At 40.5% G+C, this 14744-nt stretch overlaps 1 protein-coding gene across 4 annotated transcripts in view; it reads left to right on the top strand.

Annotated features, from left to right (window-relative positions):
* Nucleotides 1-2694: 2694 nt before the first annotated feature.
* The window catches only part of LOC124949488 (uncharacterized protein DDB_G0286105-like), an 88769-nt gene continuing 76719 nt past the window's right edge, over nucleotides 2695-14744 (top strand). For 3 of the 4 annotated variants that reach the window (XM_047494591.1, XM_047494588.1, XM_047494589.1), the window contains exon 1: nucleotides 2695-3856. The gene's annotated coding sequence lies outside the window, so the exon portion shown is untranslated. Of the gene's footprint in view, nucleotides 3857-8846; nucleotides 10171-14744 lie in introns of those variants that run through there. The other variant, XM_047494590.1, reaches the window with a different exon arrangement.

Below are 14744 nucleotides of genomic sequence, written 5' to 3'. Positions count from 1 at the left end.
TGACTCTAGGGAGTCGACGATATCGATCTGCTCGATCTATGGAACTGGACGCTCGCAAATCAACCGTCCCGCAAGTGTGCGACCATGCTCGGTTCAGCCGGTGTATCTATGTTACTCTATATCTATTGATGTTTCCTTCTCGTTACTTAAACACATTTATTTGCGCAAATACGAATGAAAACGATTTGGTACGTAAAATATATCGAGGAAAGAAAATTTACTTGTTACTCATTAAATTTTCAGACAATTCCTATCAGTTTTCTTTAACGAGTCATTTTCCTCTTTTTTCGTTCGTTTTCTTTTCTTTTTTCCTTTTTTTTTTTTTTTTTGTTCTTTTTTTCTATAAAATTAAAAAATTTACTCAAACGATCGTTTTGATTCTTAATTACGTACTACTACCAGAGTAAAAATAATTCTTGATATTAATTAGAAGATAACGGCGAGAGTTAATCGATCCATGAATATTTTATAAAGAACGTCTAATTACGATGAAGGTCCTCGATAGATAACCGAAGATCGTTACGCGACATTCGTAACGGACAGATCTGATTCACTTTCGAACGCGCAAAGAGAACTCCGCGGTAAAATGAGGGGGAGTAAAAAGAAGAGAAAAAAGAAAGAGAATCGGTGTGCGCGCGTGCGAACGTCGAGAAGGAAAGTCGAATACGTGGACAGATAGTAAAAGAAGCAAGGATAGCGAGGAGGACGCGGGAGTAGCGAAAGCTGACCGAAAAAAACCACAACGAGAAACACGAACACCCTTGGAAAAAAGGAACAAAAAAACCGGAAAAAACAGTAGAACGCTCTACTCCCCTCTCTCTTTCTCCCTACTCTTCTGTGGGTCGTTTTGGAGGGGGGGAAATGAAATCGACAGGCCGTCCACCTATCGGTTCGATGGCACATCTACGTATGCAAGTAGGTGTGTGAACGCGTGCGCGCGTGCACCTACTCTCGATGCACCACATACATCTTCGCAACTCGCTTTGTCCCCACGTGTACGGCATGCACGTTACGAGAGCGAGCAAGTGAGAAAGAGAGAGAGAGAGAGAGAGAGAGAGAGAGAGAGAGAGAGGGAGCATCCCGGCGCACACGCTCGCGCCCACATACCTACCAATACCGTGGTGGGGCCAGTAGCGTGTATACGATCCGACATAACTAAACAAGCAACAAGTGACCTTAAAATCTGCGAATAAAAATACCGGCCACTGATCGGGTATCGCGCGCAGCTGCGTCCAAACGTTGGGGAGCGAGGACGCTGCACTTTTCTCTGTATGCCAAAGAACGACCACCTTATACTAGACCGGATGGTCGTACTGCTTCCAATGTAAACACTTTGATTAAGCTAAAAAAAAAAAGGAAGGTCTCATAATTGATTCTTACATGACAGCGAATGATAATTAAAAATAATGTTAACCCAATTGAATTAATATTAATGACGATCGTAATTTTTTTTTATAAATGTTGATAGAAAATATTTTCAATTGAAATTTTTACTACATGTTCGTATATTATTTCGAATTGAAGAGCATACGTATATCACGTAATCTTCAAACTCGAATGCATAAAGTTACGTGTACGAAAAAACGATCGATATCTAAAGAAGGATATGATTCTAAAGCATCAGAGAACTAGGAGGAGATGAGAATAAGAGTAGAAGGAGAGAAGATAGAACCCAAACAGCTTAGTTCCAATAGCGACCACCTAAGCAAGAGCTCGCCACTGTCCAGTAACCCTTTTCATCAACATATAAATGAATCTGAAAACCTTACAACACTTAGGACGTAATACTACGATCGAATCGATTTTTTTTCGGAGTATTTGAGGATTTTCTTTCATCGACAGAGATTCGATAGAGACTCGTAATACTCATTAAAAGGGAGAACGTACTTCCTCTCTTCGTGCATCTCTTTATCTCTTTTTTTGTTTCCTCCCCTCTCTTTTCGACTATCGCGTAAAGTATTTTTTCATTTCCATTTCGAAAAGTGTTACGTATCAAGCCATTAAACGAAAATGATCTAAAAAATTGCTAATTCTTTATTTCAAGATAAATAGATATTTTAGATAGATAATTTTCTTATTTCAATAAGAAAATTACATCATTTGCATTACAATGATATTTTCCACAACCCTTTCTAAATCCTCACAATTATTGTCCTATGATCGTGAAAGAGAAAGCCAAATTCATTCATCGATAACAAGCTGTAGTATTTCCTGAAAAAAGAAGGGGAAAAAAAAAGAAATGAGAGAGGGAGAGAGAGAGAGAGAGAGAAAGAGAAGAAAGAGAAGAAAGAAAAAGGAGAATTAAACATCTCCAACGTTCCCTCGAGAAAAATAATAAAAAGGGAATGAAGACCATGCCGAAGAAAAAGTCGTCGCTAGGGTAGGGTAGGGGAAAAAAGGCGCGAAGTTAAGTTCGTTCGTATCTCCGTCATTGTCGCTCTCGACGAGCGAGCGATTTCATCCGAGAGTGTTCACGACGAGGAATCGCGAGAGGCGGAGGAAGAGTCGAGAGGTTTGCGGAACGTACGTCGGAGGCGCCACCGTCCGGGCTATCGGAGATGTAGGAGAATCAAGGGAGGTGAGGAGATTAGAGGGAGGGAGAAACGACGACGACGACGGCGGCAGCGGCGGCGGCGGTGGCGGCGGCGGCGGCGGCGGCGGCGGCGGCGGTGGCGGTGGCAGTGGCGGCGGCGGTGGCGGCGACGGCGGCGACGGTCTGCGCGGCGCGTGCTTCTCTCCCTTTGGCTTACAGCATCCGCCGGCGGAGAGCTTCTCCTCTCTCCGCCTACGCCGCGGCCGGCTCGTGTGCGCGAGAGAGCGGTGCGAGAGAGTGGTGAGCGCCGTGTGTGCGCCAGTGCGCCCGCAAGCCCGCAAGTTCGCGCTCTGCCACGCAGCCCAAGCTCTCTCTAGCCGCGCGCTCATCGGCCACGTTCATCAGCCGGGCCCCACGCGAAAAGAGACGAGCACCCCGGGGGCCGCCCTCGTTGTTCCTTCTCATCCTCGTCCACGTCGTTTATCGTAATCGTACACGTCGCGCGAAAAATCCTATTTGTACATATTGTTTCGAGAAAAGAATAAAAAGGAAAAAAAGAAAAAGTTTAAAAAAATTCATCCAGCAACAGGAAGCAACAACTTTAGACGAAAAAAAAGTATTGAAAAAAAAAAAAAAAAAAAAAAAGAAAGGAGATAAGAAAAAAGAGGAAGCGCAAAAGAAAAAAAAAAAAAAAAAAAAAAAAAAAAAAAAGAGAAAGAAAGGAAGAAAGAAAAGAAGAAAGAGTAAAACGATACACGCGTACGATAAATCAACGGGGAAAAATATAAAAGGAAGAAGAAGAAGAAGAAGAAGAAGAAGTAATAGAAGAAGAGGAGGAAGAAAAAAGAAGCCAAATCAAAAGAACGTATCGGTACATACAAGTTTAGGCCCAAAATTGTATTTAAAAAATATTTATCGCAAGAGAAAAGAATACCATATGAAGGAAGGATAAGAGGAAAAAGCGGCGAACGGATAGCGGTTACAATTTTTTTTCTGGACGAGAAAGTAATAGGTTCTTTCGAAAAGGACGCCGTCTCCGGGGAAGAAAAACTCGACCGACAAGCGCGCGCGCGCCACTTCTACGAAACACTTTTTTCTTTGGTCGTCTCACGGAAGCGAGCACGGATAGCTTCCGGCGCATCTCTTCTAATACGCCTTACGCGTTCTCGTTATCTTTGGCGTATCAAACGACGACGATACTTTCCGATGAAGGAGGACAGAGAGAGAGAAGATCCCGACACGTTGTGCACCGATCTGTGATTTTCGTATTCTCGTGACAGTCTCGACAACAGCTCGCCTTCTTCGGATCGACGCGAAAGACAGGTGAGTTCTCGAGGATAAAAGAAAGTTATATTTTATGAATGTATCGTCTTGCTTTTTTTTTTTTTCATTTATTCATTCTTTTCCCTTCGTTCTTCTACGTAATTCATCCTCACATTTCAATATTCTTTATTAGATTTGATTACGTTCAATGCGAATGATCAATCTCAGGACGAGACTATTCTCCGATAATGTTTTCCGATCGACGAATAGTCGAGGATTAAAAAGATCTTTTGAAAATTTCAAATTATCTTTTTTTTTTCTCTCTCTCGCACGGAAAGTAATGCCGTCTGTCAATTTAAATTGGAAAATTGTCGCGATCCTTCGAATCCACGTCCTGAGACAATAGCATGAAGTTTTTCGCATGAAAATAGTTTTTCCTTTTTTTTTTCTTTTTTTTCTTCGTGTCATACCTGTTTTCTCTCGCTTTTTTAATTTTGTTAATTAATTTACATTATACGGAGGAAGAAGTGTAAAGATTCGTTAAGCCGTTATCACGATGATACTTATTTCGATCGTCCCTTCCTCGCACGATATATTGCTTCCAATGATTATAGCTAATAATACTTTTCTCATGAAAAAGTATTTATTATTGGTTTACGTTTTGTATTAGTAAAAAGGAAAAGGAAGTGATATATAAATTCGTCGATGATCGTGGGGTCGCTTTATTGCGTTCTCCTTTGTCGGCCCATTGCGGATATTTTCTCCTTAAAAGGGCTACTCCTTGAGCGAAGGGAAAAATCTTTAGAGGTGATGGTGATGGTGAAGTGTGTGTATAGTGATGATTAAAATAACGGTTTTTATAGACATTAAACGGATTTGTATAAAAATATCGTAAGAAAAGCGGTTCGTCGTTTGTGACAGTGTGATATTCACAAGTCTGACATTTAACGATATCGTAAAAAAATAATATCATAAAAATAAATATGAGTGCTCCAAGTGAGTAGATCGGTGTAGTAGGAATAGAAGAAAACGAAATCTAATGTATAAATTATTATTGTCGTCGAATATGTTGTGAGCGCTTTTTAAATCAACATAATGTTACATCGTTTTCTCTTTACAAAGAAATATTGATATAAAATTTACGATAGGGATTCGTACAAGTTAAAAACTTTCATTAGAGATTCGTTAAAATTCATTATATAAAAGATAATATATATATATATATATATATATATATATATACACGTTGAAATTAACTTCTTAAACAAATTTGATTTTAATCGTGTATCACATTTCGGTGATTAAAAATTGGCCATAGTAAATGTTTTACTATAGTAAAACATATAGTAACGTGTATCGTCTCGATTTGATTGACGTTCAAATACTAATGATAATTTGAAAAATATCGTAAGAAATTCTTACTCGGTCGACTTCTTAAATACATTTCCTAAGTAGATACGGGTAAGCTTTAGTCGGACGAAGAAGCAGTCGCGTCACGTATTGTGCCGACGGTACCGTACCATAAAACGTAAGGATATCCATTCGAAAGGAATGACAATTTTTTTCGTGCCAACATTCACGTATAAAAGAATATTCAGTATCTGAAATATTTTAATTATTCGTACGATGAATCATTCTCGTAAACGGAAAATCGAGAATATAAGATACTGAACATATCCAGCGCGCGTTATCTCACCGCACTGAACTATTTCCTCAACTATAACTGTGACATTGCATCAACGAACGTAATTACGATATAGTTATTCAACATTTTTACACGTGTAAAGAAAAACGTATTAGATAAATTTGGTATTAGAATTGTCGAGAATGATATTTAGATAGAAGAAGAAACGTAACATGTTGTGTTTCGCGACGAGACAAAACATATTTCTATTGAAATAAGGTTTCTCTTTTTTTTTCTTTTTTGTTTTTTTAAGAGTTAGTTAAAAACTAACTGAACGAAAAAGATGATGTTAGTCGTAAGAACATTCACGGAGAACTAAAATGAACTCGACGTATCGTACAAATTCGTCGAAGAGATCCGGCAAAACCAGTTTTACGAGATACGCAAAGGAAGGGTTGGAAAGGGTAGAAGCATACGTTCGTGGAAGAGGCTTTATCGAAATGCAAACCGGTACTGTTTTGTTGGCGTAATGTCGCATGGCAGTTAGCGGTTCGATCGATGGTCGCGTATAAACAGCTAATAATCAAACGAATCGTGTCATAAACAATCCCCACGATGGGCCGGAGGAACGGGGAGGTGGTAAAAGTATAAATGAGTGTCGATCGGTAGTGGGGTATGGTGCCGTAAGGGTGGGGGGGTGGGACTAGTTGCCTGCTTCGAAAAGCGCAGACAAGCTTGACCCATGTAAAAATTTGTTTCGATACATCCCCCACCACAATGGAATATGTATACTCTCACTCGTGCGATTACGACTTTGCCTCTTGGACCGATAGACAACGTCGACATTCTTTCGTATTTTATTTTTTTCTTTTTCTATCGCGGCGTAATGCGTTTCGCATTTGTATACCTATAACGATAACGAGATTTCAGAGAAAGTTAATTTTATATCGAGAATAATTCATCAATTTCGATTTCATTCGAAAATATTTGGAATATAATTAAACGAACGAGCGATAGCTTTGTCGAGAGGTGTTTGACAGGTTTAGACTTTGCACGAGCCTCGGTTTATCGCGTCATTTATTTTAATGCTCATTTCGTGTGCTGGCATTCGTTCGCATTGATATTTTTCATTCGGAATTCGAGTTTACGAATGATTCTTCGAATTCATCTAATTCATACGCTTGACACTGTAAAGGATATTCCGATGTTAATATCTGATAACAGATATCAACTCTTTCGTAATTAAATTTAAAATTAAAATTATTACACGATCATTAAGAGCCAAGTCTTCGACAACGCTTACGTGTTCATAGAAACAATTTGATGCTATTTCGTAGTCTTATTTCCGCAATTTCCGCTTTGCCATTCGCGCGTTACATCAAATCGTTGATTCTATTTTATGCTATAACGTGGCAACTTGGAGAAACCTATTGTCATGGATATAATCGTTCCGATTGAAACGTTTAACTCATCAACAACCGATATATTCCATACTGATATCGTGCTTATGCCAGCAAATTGGTGCACAAACATATATGTGTGAATCAGAGGGATTCCCTATAAATATATTCGTAATCATCAGTGCGCCAAAGCTGGAATTCATTAATAACGTACAACCCTCTGAAATTTACAATAGGAATTCAGTTAGAACGAATTCGAAAATAACAAAGATTCGTGGATACGTAGACGTTATAATAATTTCAAATAATATTTCGCGGGAATGTCGATATATTGATAAAAGAATTTTTATCCTTTAAAAAAGATTCATGGCGTAGAAAAGACGCGCGGTTGTCCAGCAAGAGCGTACAAGGTCGCTTCCGTTGTTGTCCTTCACAGCGGGAGTTCAGTACGGTGAAGGGTGAGGTTGTTGTTGGTGAGTTAGCCTATAGGAACGAGAACGCGTATTCGTGTGGGTTCGAAGGGTGAGCGGTACGATAAAGACAAACGAGTCGGCATGCGACTACTCCTCGTATCGATGCTCGAGGAGAGGAAAAAATGTGCGGGAGAACGGGTGAAACTTGCATCCGCTCTCCTATCTCCCTCGATAGAATCGAAAGTCTCGACGAGCTGACGAGAGAGAAAACTGACGGGGTGGGAAGGATGGAAGTTGAAAGAGAGACGAAAGAAGAGAATAGAGAAAGAGAAAGAGAAAGAGAAAGATGTTCGGGGTGAGTCGAGGTTGCTTGCTTGTAAGGGACAACTGGACGAAGAAGTGGGGGATTGGTGTGTAGATCAGGATAGGTAGACGAGAGAGAACGAGAAGGAGAGTGGGATGAAAAGGAACGCAGGCCGCGATCGGAGAAAGGGGTATGGGGGGTGTGACGAGTAGCGAGGGTGAGTGAGTTAACTGCAAAACCCGATCGTCCGTGTTTTTATCTTAAGACGACTCCGCGCGTCGGCTAGAGGACCGAGAGGGAGATAGAGAGAAATGGATGGAGGAAGAAGGAGAAAACAAGGAGAAATGCGAGAAACGGATATATATATATATATATATATATATATATATATATATATATATATATATATATATATATATAGAAAGAGAGAAAGAGAAAGAGAGAGCGAGAGAAGAAGGGGTTGCCAACGAAGATGGAAGGGGTTTCCTCGTCGACGTTAGAGTCGAGACTAGTGGAGGGGTGGTAGTGACGGCGGCGGTGGCGACGCCGGTGGTATGCGGAGGGGTAGTCCGACCGGGGGTGGACGAGGGGTGGCAGTTTCGCTCTCCTACGAAAGAATTGGTGGGGATAAGACTACCCTCGGAGGCAGGAGTGCGTTTGCGCCGCCGCCGTGGAGGTGGCATCGGGTGCTAAGGGTTGCTTATTCGCTCCGGTCCTTGCACGCGGGAGGAGGAGGGTGATATCGTCTCTTCTCTCTCTTTCTCTATCTCTATCTATCTCCCTCTCTCTCTCTCTCTCTCTCTCTCTCTCTTTCTCTCTCTCTCTCTCTCTCTCTCTATCTATCTCACTCACTCGCTCTCTCACTCTGCCGCGCGCTTGCTCACCCTCACTGAAACACACATTCTCTTTCCATCTCCCTCGCTCTTACTCTTTCACCCTCACGGCGCGGGCATCTCTCTCTCTCTCTCTCTCTCTCTTTCTCACTCACACGAGTTATCGGTATATCGTTCTCGCTCCCTCTCTTTCTCACTCTCCTTCTTTCCCGCTTTCTCGCTTTCTCCTATCTCGCTCGCGACTGCTTCTCTCCGACACGCGTACACACGCACGTACATACACACAGGCAGACGAACGAAGAGACAGTGTGAGAAGGAGAAAGAGAGAGAGAGAGAGAGAGAGAGAAAGAGAGAGAGAGAGAGAGAGAGAAGAGTACACGTAGACACACGTACGTAGAACGTACGGGGGTGGGGAACCCCTCGTCGTCCCCGACTGCAGGGTTAGGGTGGTCTTTAGGTCTGTCAGTAGCAAAGCGGCGGCCTCATCATACGGAGCTGCCGGGCTGACCAGCCAGGCCGAAATCACTTAAGACGCGTACACCTTGTAATAGAAGGACCGGCACGGGGGGCGCGCGCGCGTCCACCGCATATCCACATACACATATACACACACACATTCACACACTAACGCGTCATATACTTACAAAAGCATGCATACATATATAGATACAAAGATACATATACACACATACATACACACATACATATATATATATTCAGATCCAAAAGCATGTACCCGTGTACGAAAGGACACGCATAATACAAACGATCGGACACGGGATATAGGATATTAAAGGATTTTGTGTGAGCGCGTTCGTGCATTTATTACAAAGGGATCAAGCGATAGAGAAGAAAGCGAAGGAAAGGCAATCGTAACGGCAGCAGCAAAACACGCGTATCTATCATCGCGTATTATCGTGTTCGTGAAACGCTAAAACAAAGCTTTTTGGCGTCTCCAAACACGCATGCACAAAGAAGAGGAAACGTCGACAGAAGAAGCAGAAATATCGTCGTGGGTTGACGTCCTATTCGCGAGAAGGTGTCTAGTTGTCCGAACGAAACGGGAACCAAACGAACGAACGGGACCAAGCCGTTTGAGACGCTAAGACGTATGGTGTTGCGACGGGAAGACGTTCATTGCCGTTGGTGTTGGTAGTGGTGGTGGTTCTGGTGGTGGTGCTGGTGGTGGTGGTGGTAGTGCTGCTGCTCGTGGAGGTGGTGGTAGTGGTGGTGCTCCTGGTGATAGTAGTCGCTGGCCGCCCTTACAGAAAGACGCTGCTTGCTGCTGCTCGGAAGAGGGCTCCTTAGACCTTCTCGGACATGATGCCGAGCGAAGTGATAAGATTCTCGCGAAGGACGATATGACGATACGGGATAGCATCGTGTTTTTATATCGCGTTGACTTACCGTAGACACTTAACATAATTACTTAACATTACGCGAGTGATTATACGGGACGAACGGGACAAGTTGTTGGAACGAAACGATTGAAGGGCGAGAGAGTTAAAGAGAGAAAAAAAAAAGAAAATAAGTTGGGACTCGGCTGGAGCTACGAGAAACTTCAGAAAATTTTACGATTACGGGTATACCAATAGAAACATCCTTTTCCAGTGTGATATTCGTGACATTCGTCTTACGTTCGTGTCTTCGATGCCTCGAACGTCTCATCGTTTAAAACGACATTCCTTCTCATTTTTATTATCTCAAGTTGAAAGATTTTGTGCGCGTTATCGTACGCTCGCGTGTCAGTGTGCACGTGTGTCGTTTCACCGGGATAACGCGGCTGCCTACGAAGACAAGGTAAAGTTTCGTGCCGCGTACACTTTGGGAGCTACCCCTCTGCGAAAGTGATCTCACGCATTTTGGGAAACTCGTTAAGTTATTTGCCAGTTCTCCGAGATATCAGACGAGCGTGATTCAGCGGAGTCCTCGAAACTTGGTCGCGTTCGTGATTGAAGATGATTCGTTCTGAGCATTTCCAAATTTTTAAGGTGTTTTTTGAATCAGTGAATTATTTCTTTTGGAATTCGCACGAGTTTAACATGAAGGAGCCAATGACGTCGCCAAGTTTTGTCGTCTCTAATGATTAACAACAGAATAGACGCATTGATATTCATTATTTCTGAAAAACAGCAATACATATATTATTTATAAAATATATTTTAAACTAATCGGAAAAAACTCAACGCCTCTTTGTTTTTTCAAGTGATGGACATACGTAAATCGGAAAGACCGACGGTCCGGTTGCCGAATTCAGTGAAACGTGATCACAATGATAAAAGAAAAAAAAAAAGAGAGAAAGGAAAAAAAAACGGTTCGATGATAAAGCGAGAGCGACATCGAAAAGAGCCGTGCTTCGTATTATTCGGTGGTGTTTAATTGAGATTTAATTGACCCCTCCATTATTCATCGCGATTGTCAATGCGCAGCTAATACGGTCTATACGTGTGTCTCTTCTCTCTCTCTCTTTCTCTCTCTCTCTCTCTCTCTCTCTCTCTCTCTCTCTCTCTCTCTCTCTCTCTCTCTCTCTATCTATCTATCTCTGCGTGCGCCTGTATGTTATTTGTGTACGTGAGCAGTGTTGTTTCACTTTCGTTATCTCACATCCTTGTTACGAAATATAGTTTATATTTTTTTTCTGTCTTGTTTTGTGGTATTATCTTTTTTTTCTCTTTCTCACATTCCTGACTATCCTTATCTTGCGATGCGTTCGTGATTCAAAGTTTTTATCGTGTGCTCGTAGCTGGTCGTGCATTTACAGAATGTCTGTCCCTTATTGTTTTATACTCACGAAACAATGAATCTTTGTGGTACTTGTGCTATAACGAAACGATGATAAAAACTTGAACGACGTTCGCATCATAATATCCTTATTGGTTTGTATTATTTTATTGTATTTTTTATTTTTTAACTCGATGTTCTCATAACGAAAAAAAAAAAAAAATTGCGAAAACCTCGAAAGTTCTTTATCTATAAACGTGAACGATGTAGCGTTGAAGATACTAATAAAAAAAAGAAGGAGTTTCGATTTTTATTACTCCAACTTGAGCATTTGTCTGCCGGGAATTCAGCCGTCAGAATGCAACTTCATTTATTGATATTGCATTTACTTTACTTACTCGATTTTAGACCGTCGCGATGTGAAGTCTCTTTAGCCAACGATAATACTATGAAATTGCATTCAACTAACACGAAACGGTTATTTTTTGCACTTTTATTTTCAGTTTCTAAAATTTTCCAAAACTGACACCTCATAGTTTTTCTTTTCTTTTCCAATTATTTCGAATGCAGAGTTAAAGTTCATAAACCCTCATTTATAAAATTTATCATTACACTTATGCAAAATTCGTCCTTGAGAGTACTTCATCGTATATACAATCGGTTTACCGAGAAATCTGACAGTCAAGTCAGTAGAAACGACCTTCGGTGGTTAGACTTCAAGTCCTTATCTATCGACTCTAATACCGTACAAATACAAACAGTGAAAATTGGAATATACATATATACATATCTTTATTATATCAATATCTATACCTTATTGCGCGTATAAGTCAACATAGAATGATATATTCATGGAGTGATCTATGAAAATCTACAAAAATGCTACTTCGGAAATGGATAAGAAAAAAGAAAATATTAAAGATCTGTTGTGTCTGTCTATGATTTCATTCACAAAATTCTATAAAAATTTTGGATTTTTGTCAATCCTCTATTTCATTAGAACTTTCAAGTCCAAAAAGAAGGAGATCCAACTATCTTTCGACGATTCTTTGAACGGCGTAAGAGGCCTTTGACCTATAATCAGGAAACGCGTCGAACAATACGGGGCAGCTGTCACTGTCCCCGAGTCTGTCGTTGCTGTGACCCCTTATCAACATCTGCCTCGTAAAGCGGATTGTTCGATGTATGTACCTATGTATATACGATTATATGTTTATTTTATATTATATAAAGGTTCAGTGAAGCCAAGCACATATTCACGGACGCATATAATCTATGACAGTTTCGAATTTAGAATTCTTCTCTTATCGTTAACTTACTTTTTCAATATTTGTTCTCTCACGAAAAACATTCATAAGTCATCTGACTTATATTTAAAAAAAATTATCCTGTTGATATTGAAAAAGAATACCGTCTTGTAATAAGTTACTTAAATCATAATAAATTTACTTCTCGTATTTTATTCAGTAAAAAAAAGATATTTCAAATTTCTAACGCTAATTCGATCTTAGATTTGTGATTAGAGATTTTAAAGGAAAAATAAGATGGAAAGGGAGGTAGGGATTTGACGAAGGGTCGATCGACTGGAATTAAACTTTCTGTTTCCGTTAAGCGCGATCTTAGCTTCTGTACTCCGCATAACATTCCGGTTCTTAATTAATTTTCTCAAACCCAATTTGCCGGGAGGATAAAGTCAGATCTCGGAAACCGTCGTTCCTGTTACCGTATAGAGACTAAAGTTTTTCCGAGTCTGAAGAAGCGGAAAGCAAGCTTTTCGCTCATGACGAGATAACTCATGGATATTTCGCTTAATGTAATCAGGAGTATCTTGGTGTTAGTCATCGCGACGACGAATTCAGTTCCGTGTCCCGACGGATCAGCGAAGTTCTCTTTTCAAACACATTCTCCATCTTCCTTTCGAACTTTCATCACAAGCATATCTCGCTTCTAGCAATGTTTTAATTCGAATCTACAAACGTCGTAAGTGAATAAACGTCGTAACGAAATAAATGTAAAGAGACAATGACATAAATCGTATGACAATGAAAAGTATACGTACACATTTTGATAGTTATATCCATGATATATGTAATATATTTTTTAATTCTAACAAAAGATAAAGTAACAAATAAAATCTAGTAGATCGAAAAAAGAAAAAAGAAGTGATTTCGATATTTCTTTATCAAACGCTATCGGTTTACTATGAAAGAAATAGGTATGCCAACGTGAGTATCTCACCCTCATTCGCGAGCGATAAAAGCGAGAAAAAGCTGGCGACAGCAATTTTTCCAACTACCACCTCGACTGCCACGTGCGTTCGCTCTCTCTCTCTCTCTCTCTCTCTCTCTCTCTTTTCTCATAGCATATTTCAGAAGAGGAGAGGAGAAAGCAGAGAAAAAAATGCTACTCACTTTTCCAGTGAACCTTGATTGTCATTGTAGAGACTTAATCGTTTGGGTCGTTAGCAAAGTTCGCGTGTACACTCAGTCGCGTAGTGCGCTCTGATTACGCAGCGATTCTCATCGGAATTTCAGGGACAACGAGTGCGAGTAGATAGGATACGATACATAGACGTGAGGGGAGAGAGAGAGAGAGAGAGAGAGAGAGAGAGAGAGAAAGAAAAAAATCGGTCCTGGGAAATTAACCTGACAAATCCTTTTCCTTCGTCATATCATAAAAGTCAGATTTCAAAGTGAAAAATCCTTTCGCGTTTCAAATTAAACGTAAAGCGTGTAAAAAAGTTCGTTTAAAAATAATTAATTAAATTAATGTGAATTATTTGGAACAAGTATGGATGCAAGTGTGTTAATATTTTGAATGATCCTGATTAAACATCTCTTATTGAGTTTAATTAGTACAACGTATCTACCGAATTATGAATCATTTCTTTTAACACCCTTTTGTAAGTAGACAAAGATGGGAAAGATCTGGGCTGTCGTCCAAACGAGCACATTCGAGAATGTCTTTTCCAAGAGGCCTTTCTCACTAACATCCAAGCTCGTTATATGCCAGAAGTATCGCGTAATATCTTGGCAAAGTGTCGAGGGTGAATTGCGAATCTACACTCCCAAACGGCCACCGTTGTACGTTAGAGAATCCTCTGAGAAGTTTTCGACGGCCCCGTCGTGACGCGTCTTATCCTCCTTCACATCGTTCTCGTCGTCGTTCTCGTCGTCGTTCTCGTCGTCGTTCTCGTCGTCGTCTAGAAACGCACGAAGAACTTTACCCGTCACGATCGTCGAGCATAATCTCATGGGACGGCCTTGCGATTTCGAAGGTACCGCGCAAATTTGCGAAAATTTCGAGTCTGCGAGAATTGTGTCAAAACAGCACGTTCAAACTTAGACTTTCAAATGTTCCTTCCTACGTTGATGTAACAGTGTTCATCGGAAAAAAAAGAGAGACACAGAGTGACAGAGAGAGAGAGAGAGAGAGAGAGAGAGAGAGGAGATCCAAGTGTTTTCTTTCATTTTTTTTAACTGCACGGTTGGGCAAAATGTTCGATGTTTGCTCGGTATCTCTAAAAATAAAAATATTGTTTTGTACCGAGCGAACTATAAATGTACGTTAAGTATAGATCCAGAAAAAAGTTTTCTCTGCTAAATATAATATCGATTTTATGATCATTTCATAAAAAAAAAAAAAAAAAGAAA

Source organism: Vespa velutina, chromosome 5, assembly GCF_912470025.1.
Source record: "Vespa velutina chromosome 5, iVesVel2.1, whole genome shotgun sequence".
Taxonomy (NCBI): Eukaryota; Metazoa; Arthropoda; class Insecta; order Hymenoptera; family Vespidae; genus Vespa; species Vespa velutina.
This window is presented reverse-complemented; position numbering and strand designations above follow the sequence as displayed.